The sequence below is a fragment of the Cydia strobilella genome, chromosome 23 (assembly GCF_947568885.1).
Source record: "Cydia strobilella chromosome 23, ilCydStro3.1, whole genome shotgun sequence".
Lineage (NCBI taxonomy): Eukaryota > Metazoa > Arthropoda > Insecta > Lepidoptera > Tortricidae > Cydia > Cydia strobilella.
Window position 1 is genome coordinate 3,194,712 of NC_086063.1, and position 3,720 is coordinate 3,198,431.

The 3,720-nt window shown below is 37.0% G+C and overlaps 1 long non-coding RNA gene across 1 annotated transcript; it reads left to right on the plus strand.

The window, feature by feature from the left end:
- The first annotated feature begins 1,273 nt into the window (after positions 1-1,273).
- LOC134751826 (uncharacterized) lies at positions 1,274-2,602 on the plus strand. The gene is made up of 2 exons (XR_010128711.1): positions 1,274-1,514; positions 2,441-2,602. It is a non-coding gene; the product is annotated as an uncharacterized LOC134751826 (long non-coding RNA).
- Positions 2,603-3,720: the final 1,118 nt, after the last annotated feature.

Genomic DNA, 3,720 nt, shown 5'->3' on the forward strand with positions numbered 1-3,720 from the left:
AAGAAAATTTGATTCGCACAGATGGCGTTGACGGTTTCATCAGTGAAAGAAAATGGGTCAAAATCATATAAAAAATATAAATACAAATAAAAAAATCTAATATACACGGTGGCTCAAAAATAAGTGCATTCCCGTTGTCAGGGAGGTTTTGGGATTATATTACTGAGCAACTTTTACTATGGGACCAACCCTGAAATTGCGAAAAAAATTTGGCTGGTCCATTTTCTATGGGAGGGTAAAAAATTTTTTCGCGATTTCGTGGTTGGTCTCATAGTAAATGTCGCTTAGTAAAACCTCCCTGGCAACAGGAATGCACTTATTTTTTAGCCACCGTATATATATATATATATATATATCACATATACATATACATTTTCTGATATTTTTATTTGTAGTTTTAATCGTGTGTCGATAGATGGCAGTAAATTTACTGCGACTACAAAATTTACTATGACAGTAACTCTCTATCTTATATATCCTTTGTGTAATATACATATAAGATGGACAAATCTTTACACAAAACACACTCATAGTACTCGTTTTATAATGGTTTAATAGAAGAAAGCCACCTAGCGGCCGTCACTAGAACTATTTTGGTATGTCGCATAGCATAGTTAATTCAATGTGCGCGGTTCTTAATATTTACTTACTTGGAAGTTGACTGCTTTGTCTCGAGAGGGCGCTATTCAAAGAGTTGTTGTTTGTTATGCCGGGTGTACACGTTCATAGAGTGACCCCCAGATAAGTCGAGAAAGACTGTGTACATAGGTACCTACTGCTCCCTTTATTTTCGTCTCACTTAAGTACTCGTCTAGTCTCGCCCTTCTCCGATTAAGTCGGTTTTTTGCCGACTCGGCGAGACCCTCTCGACTCGACCGAGTCAGACTCGCGCACGAAGGGTTCCGTACCATTATCTTTAAAAACGGCAAAAAAATCACGTTTGTTGTATGCTGGGAGCCCCCCAAAAATATTTATTTTATTCTGTTTTTAGTATTTGTTGTAATAGCGGCAACAAAAATGCATCATCTGTGAAAATTTCAACTGTCTAGCTATCACGGTTCATGAGATACAGCCTGGTGACAGACGGACAGCCAGACAAACAGACAGACGGACGGACATGCAGCGGAGTCTTAAATAGGGCCTTTGGGTACGAAACCCTAAAAAACATAATCTTTGGATAAGGTAACTTTCTAGTCTCAAAATTACCATAAGTATAACAATTTGAAAATCCGTACCGAGTAAAATTTTAAAAATAAAGTAAAATCATCAAACAATCTATTCAGTTTTGAAATCCAAGAAGTGCGTAAGAAAATTTCATCACAAGACCAATTATAGAATATCTAATTGCAGCACGCTAAGCATAATCAATTTGTGTGCATCCAATCAATTAATTTCCTTGAATAGTAGGTGCCAGGTGCCGATGCTGGCTTACCGTCGCCATGAGAACTGCCCTCCTGCTCTATGTTTTGGCCCTCGGGCAAGGGTGGGTCAAATGCAACCTCTTCTACCCTGAGGTAAGCCCTATTTATAATCTAGCTAGTTATAATCTCAGGCGTAATGTACGGCCAAGTTGAGTTTGGCCCGATATAACAGCTGTACGTAATACAACTATTTATTGTAATATGTATTTGTAACATTTCTATCTTTGTCATTTGTATGTTATATCATAGAGTAACTTATACTAGAGCGGTACTGCCATAGTAAATTTTGTAACCCCAGTAAATTCACTGCCATCTGTCGACACACTTTAAAACTAAAAGTAAATATTTATAAAAATACGATAAAATGTATTTAAATATGGATAAATGTTTTTATTTTATTTGCATTAATTATTTTTATGATTTTGACCCATGTTCTTTCACTGATATGCGTTAAAATTGTTAAATAACAAACGAAACCGTCAACGCCATCTATACGACAGTAGGCCAAAGCTAGTAGCGCCCTCTGAACGAAAATCAAATTTTCTTGATTTTCGAGGCACGTTTTTTCCTTAGACTGTATCCATCTATTACGGAGTTATATCTATCTTTGGTTAAATATTAATTCTGTTGTTCTTCTTGTCACCTGCCGTGATTTTTTCACCGGATGGTCTCATCGGAAGATCAGCGCTGGAAGTCGCCAGCAACGTGCTGAGGTGAGACCATTTCGTGGCACTTTCTCTTTTTATGTTTCTCTGTTTTGTATAATTTTGTATTTTTGTGTTTGTGCTCATGAATAAATTATTATTATTCTATTCTATTTGCAATTACTGCAAATACATTTTGCCTTTTATAATGATTAATCATATTTAACGTCGTGCGGTAAGAGAAACATAGTTTTACGCTCGGGACAAGAGAAGTAGGGATATAACTTACTCAAAAAGTAAAGTATGATATGTGCACCCATATTTTTACACACGACTCTACCTACATTATGCATTAGAGAGATACCTTTGTTACAGAACGGCATGGACAAACACGACAATGTTGTAAAAAGACACAGCAAATTATTATTTGTCAAAAATACAAAAAGCAGCCGTAAAAGGGAATTACAAAATAAAGAAAAGCAGCTTATTGGCTTATTTAAACATGCCTTTCATCAAGAACATATAAAGTCAGCATCAGCACCAAATAAGACAAAGACAAAATTAGGTTTCAATTTAGCTGGAATAGCAAAAGGAATTCAGGTAAGTTATAATTATTAGTAGTTTTTAGGGTTCCGTACCCAAAGGGTAAAAACGAGACTCTATTACTAAGACTCCGCTGTCTGTCTGTATGTCCGTCTGTCACCAGGCTGTATCTCATGAACCGTGATAGCTAGACAGTTGAAATTTTCACAGATGATATTTCGGTTGCCGCTATAACAACAAATACTAAAAACAGAATAAAATAAATATTTAAGTGGGGCTCCCATACAACAAACGTGATTTTTTTGCCGTTTTTTTGCGTAATGGTACGGAACCCTTCGTGCGCGAGCCCGACTCGCACTTGGCCGGTTTTTTGCGTAATGGTACGCAACCCTTGGTGCGCGCATCATGCTCGCACTTGGCCGGTTTTATATTTTAAGATTTCCAAAAAACGGATCCAAATCGGTTTCTTTAACCTCCGACGCAAAAAGAGGCGTGTCTAATGTTTGACGCTAATGTTTGTCTGTCAGTCTCTGGCATCGTAGCTCTCCAACGGATGGACCGATTTCCATGCGGTTTTTTTAGTGTGAAAGCGAGATTCCTTGCGGTGGTTCCAAGTTAGTTTCATAGAAATCAATCCAGAGTTAGACCACTACGTTGCCAGCGATTTTGATAGCCCTGACTGTGCAAGTGTTATTTTAAACGTCAAACCTCTATGAAATTATGACGTTTAAATAACACTTGTACAATCTGGGCTATCAAAATCGCTGGCAACGTAGTGGTCTAACTCTATCTTCGGTCTTGTATTAATTTATCGCCACTCGTAGCGAATTTCCTACTTTTCGCACTTTATCGTAATTTAATTTGGTTACAGTTCATAGCTGACGTGGTCACTATTATATCGGTAAGTTATTGTTGCCAATTTATCCTTTTATAGGGCATATTTAGATGAAGGGTACACGGAAAGAACATGTCTAGTCACTTTAGTAACATTTTGAGTAATCGAGGTTTTAAAATTTGGAACCATGTCAAAATGTATGGTAATTCCGTGACCAGGTCTTTTTTAACTAAAACAAAATTGTGTTACACATATTATACAGTGGTAGCAAAAGGTA